This window comes from Euprymna scolopes, chromosome 15, assembly GCF_053919585.1.
Source record: "Euprymna scolopes isolate OS-2025 chromosome 15, ASM5391958v1, whole genome shotgun sequence".
In the NCBI taxonomy this organism is placed as follows: domain Eukaryota; kingdom Metazoa; phylum Mollusca; class Cephalopoda; order Sepiida; family Sepiolidae; genus Euprymna; species Euprymna scolopes.
Genome location: NC_136496.1, coordinates 64,214,771 through 64,239,688, shown reverse-complemented (window position 1 = coordinate 64,239,688; position 24,918 = coordinate 64,214,771).

The window sequence follows — 24,918 nt, the reverse complement described above, 5'->3', positions numbered from 1 at the left end:
GCAATCAGGTGGCAGCTGGCAGATCCTAGGTGTGGTAACAGGACTCAGCGCCGGCTCACAAGTCCAAAGAGACCCAGGCTTGCCTTCAGAATGAGTGCTACGACTTTGAACTCTTCTCTCACTGGCTCTCTCCTTCCAGACCTGAATGTGCTGGACTACTTTTGTTTGGTCATACCTCAAAAATATCACCAACATGACCTCTCACAACACCAAAGCTAGCCTGATCGCCGCCATCTGCCGAGTATTCGCGAGCTCCTGCACGCGCTTGTGAAAAAAGCATGCTCACAGTTCCAGACCCGCATCGTGGCGGTGCTTGAAGCTGAAGTCGGCTACATTGAAAAGATATTAGCTCCACTACATAATCGAATAATTTTAATTGATTTTTTAAATATAAATTTTAAAATAAAGCTGTAGTGTTTGTTTCTTTTTTTCTTTTTTCTTTTTTTTTCTGTTTTTATACATTTTTGTTAAGTCTTTTATTTTCCTTTTACATTTTCCTCCTTTTTATGCTATTTTACAATTTTTGTATTCTTTTCTGCGTTTTATAGCAATTTTCTGAACCTGTCTTTCTTATGGATTGCTTACTTCTTTTTAAAGATTTTTCTTTGTTCCTTTTTGTCTTTCTCCAGTTTTTCTAACCTTTCTACCCTTTTGCAGCTCTTGAATATTCTTTCTTTTCCTTTTCATTGTTTCTTTTCTTATCAGATTGTAACTGATTCAATTCGATCTGGCTTCGGTTTCCTGTTTATCTGATTTTTTTGCGCATTGATTTCATTAGAAGTTACATAATTTCCGTTCGAATTCCCATTATTCGATTGATTCCAGTTTGATAGGATCTGTTTTCGATTTGTTCGCTATTGTCATGTAAGGCCATACACCAGTGGATAAACATTGTAACCGTAACCCTATCGATTTGCACATTCGATTAACGTCCCTATTTCCTTGTGGCCTCGTATTTCGATTCGTAAATAAACTTAGTAATAATAATACCTCTTGTAAATATTTATATTTTGTCTGTAATTAATAAATTGCTTCTTTTTTTTCTTTGCAACGAATAAAACAATGTTCGTTGCGTGAGAGACTAAATCTTTTATCATTATACCGTTAGTTAAAAAAATATTGGGGTTGATTACTTTCTTAATGACCTTAAGTATGGTTTCCCCTAACCAAACTTCACAAAAACACTCGACACCCTACAACCACTATCTATGAATTCCCCCATTCTCTACCTGTGCCTAAATATAAACGGAGATTCCATGAATAAAGCTTCTGTCCCAGAATTGCCCGGCTTTGAAGCACTGTTCCGCTGGATTGCTTCCCGGTTGAATACAACATGGTAACCTTCAAATCCAATGTAAACAAATACTTGTTAAGCTGTCTCCATAAATAATAAAATTCTACTCAATTTACACAATTACTAATTACTACATTACAAATTTACATTCATTAACTTGTATCCTCGAGTGGCGTTCGGGACTTGAGAAATGTTGACTTCCAGATAAAAAAGTTCCTTAAAAGACTATTTCTCCCGTTTCATATATGCATGCACATGACCGTGTATTACGCGACAAAAATGAATATTCAAATGCTATATTCTCCCTTATTTTAATAGTCTCTATTACTTGCATCCCCAAGAGGGCAAGGTTAGACTATAAGATAATTTTATTATATGAGAGAAATCAAACTCCCTAAAAAGGGCACACAAAATTGAGATAAAATAAAAAAATCTCTAATGTTTAATTTAACAAGTTCCACCTGCATTGTCAGCAAAGCTCCAATCCCTGTCCCATCGCCGCATCCCTGTGCCTATTTCACAAATACTTTAATGAAATAGGTTCTGACGAACTTGTAGAAGTTGTGACCCCCTCCCCGACAGAAATACCCTCGACTAACCCGACAAGCAGTAAAATTCTACCCTTTTATTGAAGAGGTTCCTAGATGACGGGGAACTTTCTACTCGAATAGTTTCTTCCATCAAACTGCTAAATTTTTTAAATACTTTTTTTTACAAGGTAGTCACCACTTATCAAGGCCCGGAAGCCACTCGAGGATAAGGGTGTACAGTAATTAATGAGATAGTATCGTAGTAATCGTTAGTATTGGAGATTTGATAAAGTGTCTTACTTAAGGGGACGGTTCATCAGGAATTTGTTTATGTTGGACTTGAAGACATCCAGATTGTAGTCAAGTGGAAAACAGGCAAACGGAAGAGAGTTCCACAGGCGTGCACTTCTAAGAAAGAAGCTTTGTTCATAGAATCTACGTTTCGGTTTTGGCACAGATAAAGAGTGGGAAAAATTTAAGACAGTGGTTTCAGCTAGACGGGTGTTTATGGTGAAAGATTAGCGAGGGGGGACGAGAGATTGGAGCTCAGACAAACACTTACCATGGAAGTAATAATAAAATAAAGACAGGCTCGCAACGTCTTTTCTGTGGGTGAGAGTTTGCAGGGGAGAGAAAAGGATATTCCCACTAAGCCACAAAGTCTATTTTGTACTCTGTCAAGGCAGGATAGGCTGTTTTTAGCAGCCGCTGCTCAGATGTGGCAGCAGTACTCTATCCTTAGACGTACTTGGCTTTTATATAGATAGAGAATTGCATCAGCAGTGAGATATCTTCTGGAGCAGTAGAAGGATCTTACCATTTTTCCAGCAACCTTGACAGCTGACTTGATGTACGTGTTCCATTTTAGGCCAGAAGTAAAGGTCAAGCCCAGAAGCTTATCAAAACATGGAGCTTCCCCTGGACAAGAGCCATCCATTTCAATTGATGCCAGATGAGGATCAGAGCGTTGATGATGTAAATATAGGAGTTTGGTTTTAGATGCATTAAAAGTAACCAGCAATTTCTTCCCCCACTGTACCACGCGCTCGAGATCAGAAGAGAGAGAATCAGAGAGAACTTTGTCATTTACGGCCTTTGATGTGTTGCCATAGATGGTCGTGTCATCAGTATAGATATCAACGAATTATTTAAGTATGTGTTTTGGGAGATCATTGATGTAGATCAGGAAGAGAGTTGGGTCCAGGATTGACCCCTGAGGGACTCCAGCATTAATGCTGTGGGCCTATGATTTTTGTCCATCAACCACTACTCTTATGAACCTATCAGAGAGAAATGATTTAATGATTGAGAAAACATTTCCAGTTATACCGTAGCTGGAAATCTTGTGAAGTAGACTCTTATACCCTACCTTATCGAAGGCCTTTGCCATGTCAAGAGCAATTGCCCTAGAAAGGAAGCCTTTGTCGAGAGATTCACTAATCCTATGATATAACTGTAGATCTGGCAGAACGGAAACCATCTATGCTGTAGATCTGGCAGAACGGAAACCATATTGCATGTCACTAAGAAGGTTATTTCTGCTGAGGTGGTTGACTACTTCTCTATTTAATATGGATTCCAGCAACTTACTCATGACACACATGAGACTTATTGGTCTGTACTGAGAGGGAGACGACTTATCACCTTAAATACAGGGCACACTGACGAGGTTTTCCAGGGTGTTGGAAGCACTTCTCCTTAAGACAACGCTTAAACGGTTTTCCTGTTTCTTTGATTGTATTAACACGCAGAAATTTAAATGTATTGCGAACAGAAGCTGAAGTCCTTGCGTTTCCCTGTAGTCATGGTCCCTAATAATAACCTCGTACGTTCTAATGGCAATGTGCCTTGTTTGAGATAAATAGGAGAAAGAAAAATAGTCTCAGTCTAGAACGACTTCTTCACTGGTCGCGAACAAAACACATGATGTGTATTAGCAGAAAATACGAGGTGTCTTCAATAAGTTTCCAGATTTTCTTTTTTTGTACGGACATTTAAAATTGTCGTAGACTCTTGAAAATTCAGTATGGTTTGCTATACATCTTATGAGATGAATGACCAATTTTTATGATTTCAGGATCAAATGAACAGCAACAACAGGAATTGGAACACACTCTACGAAAGCCTGATTGTCACAGCTAGTGAATTTCAAAAACGCAATCTGGATGTGACGAGATTTTAGAAGAACGATTTGCAATAAAATTCTGTTTTAAACTTGGAAAAAATGTCACAGAAACGAACGGAATGTTCCAGACTGCTTTTGAAGGTCAGAAAGAAAGACGTTGTCACGTGTATCAAGTTGCTCACTCTCCCGATGGTCCAGAACTTGCTTCCTGTGACTTTTGGTTATTCTCTAACTCAAGAAAAAACCTTAGAGGCTGTTGTTATGAAACAATTGCAAAGATGAAAGGGTCATCGACACGCTCGCAACATAGGACTTCCATGGAGCCTTCAAAAAGTTCCAGAAGTTGTTAGAAGATTAATTCGAAGAGGACTATAGTTTCATGTATGTACTATCAATAAAAGTGTCAATACGAAAAAAAGTCTGGAAACTTATTGAAGGCACTTCTTACACTACATTTTGATGATCGCCCCAAAACCAAATTACTTTTTGAGTCTTACTTTTAAAATTTCTTGTGGTTTCTAAACACTGTTTTAAAAATATCAGTCATTATTTAAAGTGTATCTCCACTGTGGTTTGTTCCTCGTCTAATAGTTCTATAACTTTTAGGTTCAGCCATGTTTGATATGTAAACTTCAAGTTCTTAAGCGGCTTTTTACGTTATCCACACAAATCAATCGCTCACTATAGTTTTCAGAACTTGTTTCACACACCCTGACTACACGGCGAAACAAATCAAAATTAGTGTATAAATATAATGACATTTACGTATGTGACATTCGTAGTACTTCAACGTTTATTTCCTTTTCCATTTCATGATGCACCAAACCAAAGATTGTGAAACTGTTGCGGGGGCCGGTTGTCCGGGGACAATCGACCCATTTCATGATGCACCAAACCAAAGATTGTGAAACTGTTGCGGGGGCCGGTTGTCCGGGGACAATCGACCCAAAACTAACAAGGTAGACACGGACAAAACGTAAACAGCAAAGGGCAAAGAAGAATGACAGACACAGGTTGTTTGGTTAAGGACAAGCGTTCACCTTTTATTTGTAATGGAAGCGAAAAATATCGTATGATCTGGATGCTGGTTGTCCGGAAGGTCGCACGTCACCGGAGGTTAAGATCTGGAGGGCTGGAACAGGTACTCTAGACGTAGCGTGGTTTAGGGTTGCTCGCTGGGGTCTGGAACGATCGGCTGGACGTCAGGGCGATCCGGAATAGTCGGTGGACACTGAGAATGAGGTGTTCAGTGTTAAGAAATGGACAACACCGAGAACGTAGGATCAGAGTTTCGGAACGGATGACACTGAGAGCGTAAGGGTCAGTGTTAAGGAAAGGACGGTGGGTAGGGAGCAAGGTGCATGCGAGGTCGCAGGAGCGAGGTGCAAGCAAAGTTGCAGGTCGGAGTAGTGAGGTGCAGGCGAGGTTGCCGGAAAGCTGCAGGAGGAGCCGGAAGATACCAAGAGCTGGAAGGCTACAGGAGCGAACTAAAGGTGCTGGAAGTACCAAGGGCTGGAAAGACTGCGAGAATGAGCAGGAGGCAGCTGGAGTGAGCTGGAAGCGAAGTTCGCTGCTGGGGGGTCTCAGGAGCTGCTGCTGCTGATACTGCTGCTGGAATCCTTCGGCGGGTGGATTCGGTCGACGTTGACTGATAGCGTCAGTTGTCACTACGGGAGACTCCTCCTACTCCCCGGCCGGGCCTAGTGCCCGGCCGAAATTGGTCTGTTATTTATTTGCTTCCTCACGAAAGCAAATTAGGCATGAAACCGTTTTTTAATGTAGAGAGGGGGGAGGAGAAGGGAATGGGGACCAGCCCCCGAGAGGTGGAAAATGGGAGCTGGATAGTGAGAGTCTCTTGGTATATAGCGTTGCCCCTACATGGACCAGAAACTCATTGCCATAAGGGCAATGGTTTTTGCTTGCAGTATCTGCGGGAACAGATACTACACTTTGTTGCCAAACCTCGCAAGGCCCGACTGAAACTGGCTGGATTTATTTGCTTCCCCATTCAGCAAATTAGGCACAAGGCCGTTTTTTAACGTGGAGAGTGAAAGGAAGGGAGACCAGTTCCCACGAGAGGGAACTGAATTGTGACAATTGGTATGAAGGGTTTCCCCTACAGTGACCGATAACTGATTGCTCAAGAGCAATGGTTTTATATGTGGGGGCAACCCCACATATGGTCTTTGATTGCAGCATCTGCCGGAACATATTGATGCGCAGCCCCCGCAGGGACCGGGTATTTACTTGCTTCCCTATTTAGCAAATTATGCACAAGGCCGTTTTTTAACGTGGAGAGTAAAGGGGTGGGGGACCAGCTCCTCGAGGTGGGAACTGGATTGTGACAATTGATATGAAGGGGTTCTCCTTTATCGACCAATAACTGATTGCTACAAGGGCAATGGTCTCATATGTGGGGGTAACCCCACATATGGTCTTTGAGATTCATTCCCAGCCCCCGAAGGGACCGGGTATTTATTTTTTTCCTCACTTAGCAAATTAGGCATAAGGCCGTTTTTGAATGTGGAGAGTGAAGGGGATGGGGACCAGCTCCCCCGAAGGGAAACTCGATAGTGACAATTGGTATGAAGTGTATGACCAATAACTGATTGCTACAAGAACAATGGTCTTATATGAAAGTATAAGTCTTTCTTTTTTTTTTTAAAGTAGACATCTTTATTTTTTTTTAATTGTACATCTTTCTATTTTTTTTGAAAGTATGTTTCTTTTTTAAACGATGCGTCTTTCATTTTTTTAAGTATACGTCTTTCTTTTGTTTTCTTGAAAGTATAGATCTTTCTTTTTTTTAAGTATACGTCTTTTTTTTAAGTATACGTCTTTATCTTTTTTTGAAAATATACGTCTTTCATTTTGGAAAGTATACGTCTTTCTTTTTTTAAAGTATACGTCTTTCTTTTGTTTTCTTGAAAGTATAGATCTTTCTTTTTTTTAAGTATACGTCTTTATCTTTTTTGAAAATATACGTCTTTCAGTTTGGAAAGTATACGTCTTTCTTTTTCTAAAGTATACGTTTTTTTTTTAAGTATACGTCTTTATCTTTTTTGAAAATATACGTCTTTCATTTTGGAAAGTATACGTCTTTCTTTTTCTAAAGTATACGTTTTTTTTTAAAGTATACGTCTTTCTTTTTTTGTTGAAAGTATACGTCCTTATTTTTCTTTTGAAAGTATACGTCTTTCTTTTTTTACTCTTTCTACGCTCACATTCATCACCTTCATTCTAGCCAACTTCCTCTTCATCTTCAATAAATTCCATTGTCTCATTCTGTATGCATAAAACTAAACAGAAAGTCTATGGGCAAAATTATTTTCCTAGAACTACTCATACGCGGAACACAATACCACGGAGTTGCTTCCCATCAGACTATAACAGTCATTTTCAAGTCCAATGTAAACAAATTTATGTTGGTATGTTTCAATCGTCGCTATTGATCATCATGGTGTTTGTCTTACCGTCCACCAGACCAACTCATTAACTCTTATCCTCGAGTGGTATTTCGGCCTTGATAAGTGGTGAGTTATTTGTAAAAGAAAAGCAGTATTTTTATTCTGATTCCCTTCCACCTTCAACTAATTTCTCACTTTCTTACTCTTACCAATATTTATTTTCACCTTTTTTTTTTAATCTTCATCCTATTTCTCATCTGATCCCCCCCCTCGATCAATTATCCCCTTCTTCTTATCAATATTTCAATCTCTGCATCCTATCACAGCATATCATAATCTTCGTCCCCATCTTATTCATACCCTTTTCAATCAATCTATATCCTTTCTGCCTTCCTTTTATCACTCTTTCCTTATCGCATCCACTATGTTTGCTCATTGTCCCCCCCGTTTTTTTTTAAATAACAACCCTCTCTTCTGATTGGTCTGTTTACGTTCTCCCTTTCTTTTTAGAAAATTTGTACGTCAAAACTGTCAAGTAAACAGCTTATCATATCACATATAACAAACAGAGAACGAAAGTTTTAAACTGAAAGTAATAATATTTCTCAATTTTTGAGATGAAGATTGATAATTTGTATAATTTGGATTATTAGGGCTACTGCTCTCATCTTGGCACGTCATTAAAAGGTGAAGACTGTTAAGAAAGTCAGACGTCGCAGAACCATTCGTTCCACTCGTCCTCTATACGATCAGCATATTTAAAGGACATGATAAAATTAATAGAAATCAAATACGTTTTTGTAGAATCAAAGATTTCTTAAGGCAATTCTTAAATTGTAAGCATTATTTTCACTTTCCATATTATACAAGGCGAGGATTTATTCAAATTAGATATTTGGATTATTCGGACTACTGTTTTCATTTTGAATGCTATTCTTATACCATTTTAGCCGACCTTCTTCAAGTGTATCTTATCGAAGACCGGTGACGTAACGGACAAAGTACATATTATAATTCATTCCAAGTTACATTTTCCCGAAAGTTGATGGTTCAATACCCAGTGCGGGTCATATCAATAATATAACTGCGAATTACTAAAAATTTCTACTCAGTCATGGCTGACGAAACGAAAGTATGCACGCCCACGTGGTTTAAATAAAAAGTTACGTTCGAAATTCTGTGTAGATTCCCGAGTTCGACAGAAAAGTTCTTCATTTCTGCAAAGGTACAGCTTTTATTTGTTAATGACGCGCCATACTAAGGATCATTTAAAACTGACTTAACTTTACGAGCCCCCCCCCATCCTCTGTCGTCACTGTTTCTGGAAACGCCTTGAGCCTGTTCACAACCTGCCAAGCCAGCAGATCATCAGATGAAACTTCCTTACATTTGCATATGGCTTTTGAAAAAGGACATTTTATTTATTAATCGTTATTTTTGTTATTTATTAAATAGATATAAATTTTACAGATCAATTTTACTACAATAACAACATCGGTATAATGAGAAATTTTAAAATCCTTTAAGAAATCGGATAACGCGATGTAGGATTTTTTCAAATAAATGAATTATTTATTTTTAATGTTTTCAACAAAATCGGAAGAAATCAGCAACCTTCGGCAAAGTGTTAAGATATCGAGAATGAAAAACATGTCTGCATCACCTTGAAAAATGTTCATGTATCCGAAAATTTGGATTAAAGAAGATCATTTAAAAAAAAAAATCTTTATTGCTACTGGTTTCTTTATGGATTTTAAATATTTTATTATTACCGATGCTTTTGCTGTAGTATAATTGATCTCAATATTTGTACACGCGTAACAGTACATCTCAGTATGATTTTCAGACATTAAAAATAGATTGCTCCAAAAGTTCGGAAGAAATCGGCAATTTTCGGCAATGTCGTAAGATCACGAGAATAAAAAGTGTTTGTATAAACACGAAGAAGGCTCATGATTAAAAAAGTTGTATTAAAAAATCATTTAAAAAAGAAATAAATGCTGCATAATGTTATATGATTTCTTAGAAGATTTTCCAATTTCTCAAAAATTTTGCAATAAAAATATTTTCTTAGAAACAAACGTAGAACGTATATAGAATTTCAATTTCAATGATAATTTTGTTCTATTTGTAAAGAGAGTTTAATCATTATTTGATTAATAAAAAAAATAAGAGATGGAGAAACTTAACAGATTAGAAGATGAATATAAAACGCAACATTTTTCTGATAATCTTATTCTATTGTGTGGGCCGAATCGAAGCAGTTGATAAAAGACGGAGCTGGAGAAAACTAGAGAACTTTTCTCTATTTAGAAAACGTGCAAGACACAACAGAAAAATCTTGTTACATGATTTTATAAAAGGATATCTTAACCTGGTATTAAAATACAATTGAAAGATAAAAAAAGAAAGGAAATTCATTCTATGATAAAAGGATTAAAAGAAGGTTTTTGAAACCAGCAGAAGAAAATTGGAATGGCGACAGAGCTAACAAGAAGAAAGCGTCGAAATAACAAAGGAATACGATTTCTAGAAACTGCAGTTAATAATAACATCAGACAATAAAGGGAAATATAAAAGACTCATGAACAACGTCAAGTAGATACAGCTAGAAACACACAAAGAGTTGATAAACTGTAAAATAAAGCTAAGTGGCCAACTATAGACAAGGACGATCCGAAGGCTTCCTTTTCATTAGATGCTAAATCGAGATATAAGCAAGAGTGCCAATTAATTCAAGAAAATTAATCCACTTGCGATTGATCCTCCTTTGGCAATGCTGACGGTTTAGTAAGGAGGCGAGAAGGTTATGGTGGTCTAACTGTTAACGACACGGACTGATGACCTGGGGGGTCCCAAGTTCGAATCCAGTTTGTTCCACAAAAATACTTTCACTTAAGATGGTTGTAATCTTCACGTAATCCCTTTCCGATGTCTTTCTAGAAAAAAATCTGACTAGAAACATATCGGGGAAACTAATGCCAAAAATAGTCTTTGGATTCATACGATATAATGGTGATGAGTCAGGAAGAATCAAGTGCTATTTTTTTAGTCTTTATGATTCGTCCGAGGATTGAACTCTGATCTCCCTACCCATTGACTGTAAAATAAATAAATAAACATGTAAAAGTACAAATATTAGCATGATTACGCAATTCCCTATTTAATTGCATCCCATCGAGGGCAGAGTTAGACGCAAGGTATGTTTTTTTAATGGGGATACAACCCAGCCCCCCCAATAACTTAAATAAATAATAAATTGTGACAAAAATAAGCTGTAACATAGTCGTCTTTTTTTTCACTCCAACGAACCCAACACGTTGTATGTAGATTCGGTCGCAAAGGAAAATGATGACGTCGACATAACTTTTCTTATTGGAAGAAAAGGGTATTTATTTTGTCATTTAACCTAACTAAAGCAGCTACTCGCTATTAGTATAGGGTACCAGTTTTACAAAGTTCAACTTCTGGAAGCGGGAATAGGAGAGAGAGAGGGAGAGAAAGAGAAGGAGAGAGAGAAGGAGAGAGAGAAGGAGAGAGAGAAGGAGAGGGAGAGACTTTCGGCGAACGTCACTGACCAACTTGCGGTGGTTTCTATTTTCCCCTTTCTTCTCTCTCTTCTTTCTTCTGTCTCCTTGCGTCGCTTTCCTCTTTTCTTGATATTCATCCCTATATCTATGTATAGGAGTCCGTGACGTCATACTTACACCACAGCGCGGTCATTTGCATACGTGTTAGTGGCTTCGTAACAAAACTTACCTCTATCAAGAAGGATTTCTCATGCACTGATCGAAGATAGAACAGTGGTTTCATGTTTACTGAAGGAATTTTATGAATTTTGACAGGATGCTTTAGGGTCTTTTTAGGGGATGGGTAGGGTAAAAAATTCTTCCACGATTTTCTAAATTTAATCTGGTATTAAAACTATTGAAACGTAAAAAGATCGTGATAATGTGATAAAGAGATTAAAAGATGAGATTGAAAACCACAAAAATAAAATAAGAAAAAAGCGCATCAAGAAAAATAGCACAAAACCTTACTAAACAAAAAGACAACATAAATAAATACTAAACAAAACCAAATATACCTCTATGATGCGTTGTTTATTTGTAGGCATGCCATTTTGTATCCTGTTCTCAAGTCGGCAACTTATTAGTATTAACACGTTTCATCCTCAATTGGAGAGTTTTTTTTTATTTTTAGCCTTTTTGGACCATTTGTTGATGAACACATGAAAAAAAAATGAGAAAAAGAAATAAGGCTACCGAAAAAACATGCAGAACCAAAACAAAAGATGCTAGCAACGGGAATTATACAAAGATAAAAAGCATGCAAATTTCAACAGAGAAAAAAATATATGAGAAAACAAAAATACAAGATGTCTTTAAAAATAAAAAAAGATCGTCTGGAAATTGAAACGAAAAGTAATACAAACTATCAAAACGATATAGAAATAGCAAACAGGAATATAGGGAAACTGATTTCACACATAGAGCGCTGTGAATATACACGAGTGAGTGACATATTAATTTAAAAGGCTGCTATCACAAACAAACAACTACAGACCAATAACCTACATACTAATTATGTGTAAAATGCAAATAACTAAGCAAAGAGATATACAACTTCTTTAATAGCCGCAGACTATTCATGTAAAGCCGAAAGGATGCCGGTTAAGAGGTGAAAATGCCATTCTATACCTCTACAAAAATATACTGAATGTGTTAAAATATTCTTCCGGTTGGTTAAGACGGTCGGTGCTCTCAGCACCGACCGTCTTAACTCAGTCGAATGTGCCATGATTCTTCTTCACCGTCTTCATCTATTTATTAGCCGTGTCGGGATTTTTATATTGGTGGTCGCGGAGCCGTAGTTCACAAGTTCCACACCTAATAAGTAAGACAAAAGAGACATAGGCATTGGATATTGTCAACTTGTTAAATTAAGATGTGTGTGTCGTTAGGATCACCACGCTAGCTAAACTAAGCCAAATTTCCCACTTTTCACATCCAAAATACTATCCCTGACGTTTATCGTCGTTGATATCTCGGATGCAATCGTTCACTAACAAGTTTCATCGCTGATCTACCGCCAATAGCCAGTTTTCCACAAGTATATTAAATTTCACCTCCGGTTTTTCCTCATCTTACGGCGAGAAAGTGCCATTTTTTTCTTAGCTTACCTTATTTCTTATCAGATTCTCTATCGTTACCCCTCCTCCTGGTGCACTGCTCATTGCGTGATTTCGTCTGTTCAGCACGTCGCGTTCACACTCATTATTTCCCTAGCCAATCTCTCCCAATGGTTCTGGTTGTGAAGGTAACAGCAGTTTATAGCATAATAAAGAAACTAACAAGTGAATGCACAGTGAACGAGGCATAAAAAATTACGAAGTCCAGCATACCCCCCCCCACCAATTAACCCTAAAAGTCCCCAGGGGACGTCGAATCCTGGTAAAAATGAACAAACGGTGAAATTTTAGGTCTTAACATATATTAATTTGAGTTCTGCACTATTAAAAAAAAAATGACGAAATCCATCATTTGCACCCCTCCCTTTTAGCCCCCAAAATCCCCAAGGTCTTATCATATTTAAATTTGATTTCAGCATCATGCAAAACTGCTAAATAGACATACACACAAAAATATGGTAAAATAGTTAAAAAAAAAATAGTGCTTTTATTAGCCCTAAAAGAGCCCCTGAGTCACACCCAAGAGTTATCGCGAAGTATAGACAAACAAAATTATATAGCAATCAGTTAATTACAACTTTTCAGAAGGTTTTCTAAAAATCCAAGGCATCAATTTTTTTTAATAAGCACAAAAGTGTCAATTTTAGCCATTTTAAACCGAATGTCTCTTCTAGAGGGGCAACCGTAGTTTTCAGGGAAAATCCGTTCTGTTACTTTTTTTACTCATATGTTTAATGTTTGTGAAAATTAAAAAAAATTCTAAGGCATAGGTATTAAGAAAAGTGCGGACAGACGAACGGACAAGGGTGAATTTACAGGCCCACCCTCGTTTTGTCGGGGGACCCAAACATCATAGTCATAGTATGCATTAATTGCAACCATCATACGGCGTAATATCTAAACATAGATAATTTAAGAAATATGGGTGTATTTTGAACTATGATTAGTCAACAGCCAATGATGAGATTAAATAGAATAGCACTCGATAAATACAACAAATATCTTTAACTACTTATACAAATACCATTATTATAAGTGGGGAAATGAACAACAGCATGAAGATCTATTGATCTCCACGAAGAAGTGGAAAATAAAGTGGTATGACAATTTTCCACGATAATCATATCTTGTAAAGATAATCCTGCGGGAAGCTGTGCTTTAGAGTGAGAAAGAAGAAAGGACAGACAAAGAGGTAAAAAGACTAGATCTGAGAATGGACTGGCGCCGAGTAACTCGCCCAAGAAGGCTGTTGCAATAACGCAAAAATGAGTTGCAACGGTTATCAAGTGGGTGTGAAAAAGAATGCTGGAAATCTTACTAACTTTGTTATCCCTCAGACTCCAATGAACTCTAGTGGTTATTGAGCAATTACTGATAACGACGGGTGAAAACTTTCTTCTTATCCTCCTCCTTTTATTCCCCTCTACCGCCTCTTTCTACTACTACTATCCACCCAGCGCGGCCGCAGCCGAGATTGAACTTACTACGCGAGTTTGCAGTGTAATTCGATCCTTCGCCAAGGTTATTAAGGATATTTTTTTTATTGTGACGCCTACCACAGCTTAAGAGAGTCCCATCTATCCTCGAGAGAAGGATAGACCGCGACACTTCCTCAACTTGGTATTTTTTTTACTTCGCAGTACATACAGCGCCTCGCCTTTTCAATTGGTGACCTATCTGGTACTGGCCAGGCTCAACGTTGCTTAACTTCGGTGATTTGGCGAGAACCGGTGTGTCAACGTGATTGTGCCGTATACACTAGTATTATACGAAAACGAAAAAGTAAAAGAAGAGGAAAACGATGGAGTCAGATGATAAATACGAATTAGAGAAAAGACGGAATAAGAGGAAGAAAAACATTAAAAAAAATATTACAATGATATTGAACCGAAGAAAGGATATAAAACAGTAGAATAGCCAGGCATTGAATACGGAAAATTATATGAAAACTGCGAAATGTCAAACCGAAACGAAATTGCTTCACTACAAAATAAATAAATAAATAAATAAATAAAATGAAAATAAATGATTAAAGAAGATAAACAAGAGACAAGTAATAAAAATGAAAAAAAAATACAAAAAAAAGAAAAAACAACGATATACAGAGAAACGTGATAAATCCCAAATTAAATAGGAACAAACGAAAATAAATGAAGAGAGCAATGGTAGTAGAAATGTTCGTTCTATTTTAGAATAACTGTTCAGAATATGATGCTTATAAAAAAGGGGCGTGGTACTGCTGAGATAGATAGATTGCATAGTCTATTGTACTCTGCCTCACGCAACCAAGTAAATAAAGAAACGAACGTGACTACAACGAAAAGCAGACAAGGCGAGTGTAAGTTATAAAAAGAAAATATTTTTTAATTTCTTCATATAAATACAACACGTAACTCTTTTACTAAAAGAAAATAAAAACCTGTGACGTCGAAAAGAAAAGCAATAGCGTTGTTTTTAAATTGCCTTTATGATATTGATGAGCATCTGATAACTGTGCTTCGTCGAGTTACGTTGTCAACCAACCAATAACCTGACCTTTTTTACAAGTATTCTAATAAAATTGCTCTTATAAACTCGCTGCACTTGTGGCCCCATCGACGTACATATCCCCGACAAATCCGCTTAGCAGCAAAATCACACCCTTCACAATTGAGACCCCAAAATGTCAGAGGGCTTTCTAGTCTAATAGAACAACTAGACTTTGTAATTCCTTTCCCGCTACCTGCTTCCACGACTGTGCTTAAATGTACACAAACATTTGGTTAATCTTTCCTAGACATGGTCACAAATAGTAGCCCCTTTCGTTCAAGTGTCGATGGGCCTTGTTAGTGGTGAACCTAAGTAAAAAGCATGAGTACTTGTAACAAAATGGCTCGCGGATAACGCATTTGCGCTTGAATATCTCAAGAAAGTAAGAAAGAACAAAAGAGTGAAATATTATCCTTCCTTTAAAACTACTGTCAGTGATAATGTAGTACAAGCCACAGAACTCTAGTAAATACTAGTAAGGAGGCGTCCGGATTTGCTTGCTAGTAAAATACGCTTAAACACGATATTTTAATTTGATTTTCCTCGGCTACCCCCCCCCCCAAAAAAAAAAATAGGTTTCGCATGGTTTCGAATACCCTATATATTAAGTTTCGTGTCTGTAGACCAAAAACTGACTGGTGAATTTAGTAGGCAAACTTTTTAAACAAATACATATATGCATAAATAAATAAATAAATAAATATATATATATAATTTGTGTTTACTATAAACTTTTTACGCAAATATTACGCAAGTATAAATCATGTAGAATATCTACATGAATTATAATTACCCGTAATAGTTAACTAAAGACGACTATCCTATAAGAAAACCAAAGAAACTAATAGGGGATTAATTAAAATGAATGTTTAAAAGAACATACAAATTAGCTAGATCTTTTGCAGATGAATGCAATTCAACGACCCATACATAACAAAGTTGTATTTTCTTTTTAAATAATTAGAAAAAAGGGTTCTTAATATGAATATCAATACACACACACACAAAAGCACACACACAAATTTATAAAAGGATAGATAAGTATTATTTTTTAAAAATGTAAAAACCTTATGACTTGTTAGGAATCCGATAATACATTGCTCTTATCCCTCCTGGCCACAGTCAAATCAGCCACATTACTCTTGCTTTGCTCTGATTGGCCGATTTCGGACACGGGTGTTCTCGCTTTGTTTTGATTGGTCATGATCAAAATGTACATATTTTGAGCTAGACAAAATTAGATAAATTTGCGATCCGATTACATTTTAGTGTAAAAAGTATTGTCTGAAAATTTATTGAAGTTCGTTAAAAATAAAAGTAAAGAAAGAATAAAATGCAACAAGCTCTTTCTCATTCTATTATCAATCTGTTTTCATTCTTTTTTTGTAGATTATTTAGTTGAAGTATATAAAAATATGTGAAACATTGTGGCATTATTTGATTTCCGTTAATGATCTTAATGTCCGTCACAGAAATCAATTACAACTGTTCACAACCAAAGTAATATAAAAAAAATGGATGTGTCAGTCGAAACGAAATCAACAGCGAGGAAAATGGAGTAAACTGTTGCATGGATCTGGATTTAGATAAGACGATGATCGTCTCTTCAAAATGTACTAGGATTTATATTAATAATTAAAATAAGAAAATGGATAAAATATATGTTCTACATAAAAGAAGTGAAAATTAGATAATATCTTCACATATTTACAATTTTACAAAATGCTAAATATATTTAATGCTAGAGAGATTGCTGGTTTCTGTGCTTAAGAAAGTTAAATGTGCAATATTACACGGATTTACACACGGGACCCACACATTGTGTGCAATCTATGGCGCAAGGAACATAGAACAAGTAATAACTCGACTTCCTTTTTTTTGACACAACGACATTTATTTCCAGGTACTTTCCCGAATAAAACGTGATCGTGCCCTTCTCTTTGATTTCTGCCTTTTGAAGCTCTTCCTTCTCGAACGTGATCCTCTGTTTGTGCACACTCTTTTTTATAGCCCTTTTCTCTCTCTCTCTACCGCGACGTCATTTCGCACACGGCTCGGCATTTGCACACAGTCGCCATGCTCTGTTACAAATGTGTTCGTTTGTAAAATGTTCGAAGTGAGAAGAATAAATTGGCTTGTTTAAAAAGTTTTAAAATGTTTAAAATGTTTGTTTTCTGTTCAGAGAGGCCCGTTTCTGTTATGATTTCAATCAGGATTTGATTGGCTGTTTTTTTTTTTTTTACACTTTTTAAACTTTGAGTAGCGGTAGCAAAACAACAACACCTTAATTCAATAAACAATCCATCGTCTGATTTTTAAGCCTCTTATTTTCTTGTTTCTTGTTGCCAAATATAATGGAGATAGAAGGCCAGGACCTCTGGTATCAAGGCCTTTTAGCTGGCCCTGATTGGCTTTTGTCATGGATGGAGTGTTATTTCCAGAGACTAGAAGGTTTACATCATTGTTTGTTTCTTCTCGCCCGGTGTATAAACGGGTTGAGGGACCGACCAATTTTATTCTGGTACCGACTTGCCAGTGTATGGTTTTGCTTTTCTTCAATTTTTACATATGGTCCCTTATTGTCAACAGCTTTTTATTTATTATTCAAGGTTGCCTTCTAGTAATAAAGGGAGTGCCCCGTCCGCAACCCGAGGGCGTGCTAAATTGCTTGAGTAAACAGTACGTCATTTTTGGGCCAGGGTTATTTCTAATTACAAAAATCCCCATGTAAGAGTCTCTGTCAAACCCATATGCAGAAAGGCCGAAGACCGATCAGAATGGTATCTAGTAAGCATTCAAGTTCTCTCTTTCTGCCAGTGTGTATATGCATGTTCACTAGGAATTGTAAGCTGTGTGTATATATGATCTTAACTTTGTCTTAGCGTTGATAGTATGCACGTAAAATTGTGAGTGAATATGTGCGTAAATCAAGAGCAGTTACTTGCGTTCCTCATGTCAAAGAAGCAAGGAAAATGGAAACTTCGTTCTCTAGCTTATCGCCTTCTGTGTGCTGTTGATTTACTTTTATATCGCCAACAATGATTTCGTCGGTTGACGCAGTAAACATTAGCTCACATTACTTTAGCATTTTTCTCAAACTTTCACCTAGAACTCTTTTTGTTTGCACGAAAAATGTACTTGCTTCTTTAACTTGTTATTGTTTGTGGGTTAGGCAGTGTCGTTACTGTGTTTTCATGCACGCAGTTGCTCAATAAATATATAGGATTCGAAGGCATGCACATCCTATAAGAGAAGCAAATAAATACAAAGAAACACTAGTGTGGATAGAGTAGAGAAATGTCTAAAAACGAAGTACTGATTCGATTCGCAAATGCGTTTCTTTTTTGTTTTTGATCTGTATTGCTTAAATACAGGTATTATTGTTAAATATTAAATGGTACGTTTACTAGTATAAATCTGATGATTTAATTTACAGACCAATCTTTACATGTGCACAGGAAACCAAGGCTATGAGGATTGGCGTGTGCACTCAGATGTCAACTAAACCTGCTATAGCCTTAAGCAGACGTGAGGTCACATGGATAAAAGAGAGAGAGAGAGAGAGAGAGAGAGAGAGAGAGAGAGAGAGAGAGAGAGAGAGCGAAGAAGATAGTTCGTTTGGAAGCGTTCAGCGCACGCCATCTGTCAATGAATGACTTAAGAATCGATGATAAATCAAGGAGTTATGTCCCCAGATATCTATAATTCCGAATGTTCCATCCAGCTGTAGCAGATGAGAAAGCGATTTTAACCGATAAATAAGTAGTCGTTTTTCAATATCAATGATATTATTCTTTTGATTGTTGTGAGGCCTTAATTCCAGACAAGAATGCACCCTTCTTTGGGGGCAATGGTTGATGAAATGGCACAGTCAAGGGAGGAACTCTGAATAAGGTAGAATTTAATTGTGGTTGTATTCAATTATACGACATAATCACGTTGACACGCCAGTTCCCGCTGGATCACCGATGTTAAGCAACATTGAACTTGGTTAGTACTAAATGGGTGACCATTTGAGACTTCTAGGTATTGTATGTGCTCTCCGCTTATCTGGGCATTGTTTCCGGTCGTCCTAGACTTCTTGTCACTTGACCCAAACAGTGCCGCTTCAGGAGAGGTGTGGTTAGAGATTGCGCAACCCTTGCCTCACAATTACACGCGCAGCTGCCTCTACAGGGGTATCCTTTGTCTTTCGAGACTGAACGGAGGCATCGTTTCATCGTGTATTCAATAACAGATGCGTAATTTGTTTGATTGTGACTAACGAGTCAGAAGACATGTCATAAGAAGGAAGGTATATTCAACATTGTGAATGTCAGAAAGGTAAGAAGGAGAAGTGGGAAGGAAAGGGAAAGAAAATAATAATAGAAGACACAAAAAGGAAGAGAAATATATAAATAAAGAAGCATAGTTTGGAGATTCTAAACTCAATATAAAATCCGCACTTTACTAAGTTAAACATATGAGATAGCGTCGAGACATATGATACAAAAATGTTTTAGTATTTTACAAATAGGTTATATCTAAAAGAAAGTCAAACGACTAGCAGCAAACCTCGAATATCAGTTTATATAAAAATGAGATATCACCTCTTTAATATTCTTTAATATAATAAAATATACGTATAACAAAATGATATCACTTTCCCATCTACATTCTGCAATTACAGAAAGATAACTAAAAACTGCCTGTGCACATTACTGCACATTACTTTCTTAATTACAAATCAGGTATTTTTCTCCTCACTTTCGTATATTCAAAATTTTATTTAATCCTTATCTTTGAAATAATGCTATATTGAATATATAAAGCTCCAAATAAATCGATTTGGCGGTTACCACGTGGTATAATTCATCCTATATAAAAAAAAACCCTACCAATTAAAATTTCATTGAAACTTCGTTGAATTACCCGGTCGAACGTATGGGAACTCCATATTGTGAAATCATTCTTTCATATTCCACTCGGACAACAACGGGACACGACTCCTGCTTGTATTAATTAAAAACCTCTCAAAAAGTCTCAAATAATATTAATCATCAACCCTCATATATTTCTGGGACGAAATCATTCATTCACAAATAATTGACAATATATGACGCTAGGAGATAGACCAACGAAGAAATGCATATAAACACATTTCAGTGTTCTTTTTTGGTATCGTATCTTCATTTTCTATCAGGGCGTCATTGTGACACGTTAGCAATGGATGAATGTTGCTCTATTCGATAGGTATCGATACCAGTCGCCAATTTGTCATACAAGTCGAGTTTGACGTTGTTCAACTTGACGTTCAGCGGCTCCTATCAAAGGTGATTCAGTTCTATCGCTTGATGTGTAAATGTTATTTTTTTTTCATTTCTAACTTCCCCTTTCTTTTTTATGGCTTAAAAGGTGACATTGCGTTCAGCATTCTCCACGAAGACATTAGGCTTTTCTATCTTTCTTTCCTGCTAGCCGTCACTGAAGAGCGGCAGCTAATAGCCGCCATCTTCTCTCCCTATCTTTTAATGTCTTATTCATCGCTTGTATTCCTTCGCGTTGCATTCATCCGCCTCGGTGAGCTGTCACTCTGTCTATTGTCATTTTCTTACCGTTTACCAACGAGTAAACATAAAACAGAACAACGAAGACGTAAATAATTTGAAAACTCGTAAAAATGTACTAAACAAAAAAATAAATCCCCCCAAAGATAAGATGAATTAACAAAAAAACAAAACAAACAAACAAAAAAAGAAAAAAACAAAAATCAGAAAAGATAAAGCAAATCTTGTAACGCCTTAAACAGTGCGATATTATCTGGTTATTATTATTATTATTATTATTATTATTATTATTATTATTATTATTATTATTATTATTATTATTATTTACAAGACCTTTGCTTGCTGTACAATACTTCATAAAAAATCTGTCCTGCCTTTTTACATGCAATGTACACATTTCATGAACTATATTTCTCCTTTCATGTCATTTATTATTTTTGTGGTTTTTAAACTTCTTTATATTAATAATTATTTTGTCATCGTAGTCTTCTTTACATTAAGATAATATCGTTCATCTTCTTCTATCATGCTTATCAACGTTTTATTATATTATTATGTACTTGTTTATTAAGTTTTATATTTTAGTCCAATCCTTTGTCCATGTATACGTATTACTTTTATTTATGCCCTTTTCTTCACTTTGAACAAATCTATTGTTTAATATAAGACATTATTAGTTATGTAGCTTTTTTGTTTACTTGCTTGTTAGATACAAGCTTTTTTGTTTACTTGCTTGTTAGACACAAGCTTTTTTTGTTTACTTGCTTGTTAGACACAAGTTTTTTTGTTTACTTGCTTGTTAGACACAAGTTTTTTTTGTTTAATTGCTTGTTAGACACAAGCTTTTTTGTTTACTTTTTTGTTTACTTGCTTGTTAGACACAAGCTTTTTTGTTTACTTTTTCGTTTACTTGCTTGTTAGACACAAGCTTTTTTGTTTACTTTTTTGTTTACTTGCTTGTTACACACAAGATTTTTTGTTTACTTGCTTGTTAGACACAAGTTTTTTTGTTTACTTTTTCGTTTACTTGCTTGTTAGACACAAGCTCTTTTGTTTACTTTTTTGTTTACTCGCTTGTTAGACACAAGCTTTTTTGTTTACTTGCTTGTTAGACACAAGTTTTTTTGTTTATTTGCTTGTTAGACACAAGCTTTTTTGTTTACTTTTTTGTTTACTTGCTTGTTAGACACAAGCTTTTTTGTTTACTTTTTCGTTTACTTGCTTGTTAGACACAAGCTTTTTTGTTTATTTTTTGTTTACTTTCTAGTTAGACACAAGTTTTTTTGTTTACTTGTTCGTTTACTTTTTTGTTTACTTTCTAGTTAGACACAAGCTTTTTTGTTTACTTTTTTGTTTACTTGCTTGTTAGATACAAGCTTTTTTGTTTATTTTTTTGTTTACTTGCTTGTTAGACACAAGCTTTTTTGTTTACATTTTTGTTTACTTGCTTGTTAGACACAAGCTTTTTTGTTTATTTTTTTGTTTACTTGCTTGTTACACACAAGATTTTTTGTTTACTTGCTTGTTAGACACAAGCTCTTTTGTTTACTTTTTTGTTTACTCGCTTGTTAGACACAAGCTTTTTTGTTTACTTTTTTGTTTACTTGCTTGTTAGACACAAGCTTTTTTGTTTATTTTTTTGTTTACTTGCTTGTTAGACACAAGCTTTTTTGTTTACATTTTTGTTTACTTGCTTGTTAGACACAAGCTTTTTTGTTTACTTTTTTGTTTACTTGCTTGTTACACACAAGATTTTTTGTTTACTTGCTTGTTAGACACAAGCTCTTTTGTTTACTTTTTTGTTTACTCGCTTGTTAGACACAAGCTTTTTTGTTTACTTTTTTGTTTACTTGCTTGTTAGACACAAGCTTTTTTGTTTACTTTTTTGTTTACTTGCTTGTTACACACAAGATTTTTTGTTTACTTTTTCGTTTACTTTTTTGTTTACTTTCTAGTTAGACACAAGCTGTTTTGTTTACTTTTTTGTTTACTTGCTTGTTAGACACACGCCTTTTTGTTTACTTGCTTGTTACACACAAGATTTTTTGTTTACTTGCTTGTTAGACACAAGCTCTTTTGTTTACTTTTTTGTTTACTCGCTTGTTAGACACAATCTTTTTTGTTTACTTTTTTGTTTACTTGCTTGTTAGACATAAGCTTTTTTTGGTTACTTGTTTTGTTTACTTGCTTGTTAGACACAAACTTTTTTGTTTACTTTTTTGTTTACTTTTTTGTTTACTTGCTTGTTAGACATAAGCTTTTTTGTTTACTTGTTTTGTTTACTTGCTTGTTAGACACAAGCTGTTTTGTTTACTTTTTCGTTTACTTGCTTGTTAGACACAAGCTGTTTTGTTTACTTTTTCGTTTACTTGCTTGTTAGACACAGGCTTTTTTGTTTACTTGTTTTGTTTACTTGCTTGTTAGACATAAGCTTTTTTTGGTTACTTGTTTTGTTTACTTGCTTGTTAGACACAAACTTTTTTGTTTACTTTTTTGTTTACTTTTTTGTTTACTTGCTTGTTAGACACAAGCTCTTTTGTTTACTTGCTTGTTAGACACAAGCTTTTTTTGTTTACTTGCTTGTTAGACACAAGCTTTTTTCTTTACTTTTTGTTTACTTGCTTGTTAGACACAAGCTGTTTTGTTTACTTTTTTGTTTACTTGCTTGTTAGACACAAGCTGTTTTGTTTACTTTTTCGTTTACTTGCTTGTTAGACACAAGCTGTTTTGTTTACTTTTTTGTTTACTTGCTTGTTAGACACAAGCTCTTTTGTTTACTTGCTTGTTAGACACAGGCTTTTTTGTTTACTTGTTTTGTTTACTTGTTTGTTAGACATAAGCTTTTTTTGTTTACTTTTTTGTTTACTTGCTTGTTAGACACAAGCTCTTTTGTTTACTTTTTTGTTTACTTGCTTGTTAGACACAAGCTTTTTTGTTTACTTGCTTGTAAGACATTGGTGGTTTTTAATTTGGGCAAAAACCAGCTCCCCCAAAAGTGGCACGCTGGTTAGTAACGAAAAAATGTATCAGTCATGAAGGATTTCTCCTTCACTAATCGAGACCAAAAAAGTGAAGTGAAAAAGGTGAAGAGCAGCATCAGAACATATACTGCACTTTGATCCTGGCCCGAAACGCAAAGAACTCTTTTTTTATTTACGTAGTTTTGCATCGATCGTAAACTGTGGACAATTCTCATAAAGCTAAACCAACAATGAGAACAAGAGTATCTATCGTAAACTGTAGACATCTGTCGTAAACTGTGGACACGTCTCGTAATACAAAACCAGAGGATTGATAATTAGAAATATTTGGATTATTCTGACTACTGTTCTCAATTTGAGCGTTATTTTCACAACGTTTCAGCCGATGTATCTTTTCGAACTGGGGAATCTTTCTGTCGAACTTAGAATCTGTCCAGAATATGACCTTATATGAAAATTAGGCCAAACTTGGTTTCGTACAAAATCATAATATCATAGAGTTTAGTTGATTGTTTAAACTTTTAATCAGGTCTAAAAGCAGAAAAAAAACTCATCACTTAATATTTTCTTCTATCGTGCTTCACCGTTTGGTTGATGTACTTTTCTTGCGTGAAATGTTGCCATTTCTCTAAAGATTGCTATTTTCATTTTACTCAAACAATTCTGTCTTTGACTCATTATTCCACTAAGTTATCTCCTAGTTTGTCAGAGAATGGGTTATTTGGAGTTAAGCACAACATCTAATTTCAAGTATTCCTTGAAAACAGTATAGCATTCATTGCATCTTATATGGAAATGGGCTCCCAACTGGCGTGAGGCCAGACTGACATGGGGTTTACTTTATTGTTTAGCCTTTTTAAGAGATACATCCATGAATTAGCAATTCTGTTCGTCAGTCGGTCACATTTATGCTTGAAATACCATGTTCAGCGTTTGACGCGCCTCTCGAATAGACATATCCTAAGAATATGTCTTCTTGTTCTTTTAAAATAAACGCCATTTTCGATTTTTTCTATTATGTAATCTAATTACTTTTGTTTTTCTAAATCTTTCTCTCTGGTTTTACGAGTGCAAAATACTACTGTTCTTCGTTTATTAAAAAAAGCGATCTGACTAAAGTTGATGGAAAATAAACATCATTTGCCTTTTAGCCTCCCAACGTGTTAATCACACGAAGAATCTGTTTATGCAGACAAGGGGGTGGGAAACAGGCGAAATGAAAAGTCTGGTCCGTTTAAACCGAAGTGAACATATATATATATATATATATATATATATATATATATATATATATACAGAGAGAGAGAGAGAGAGA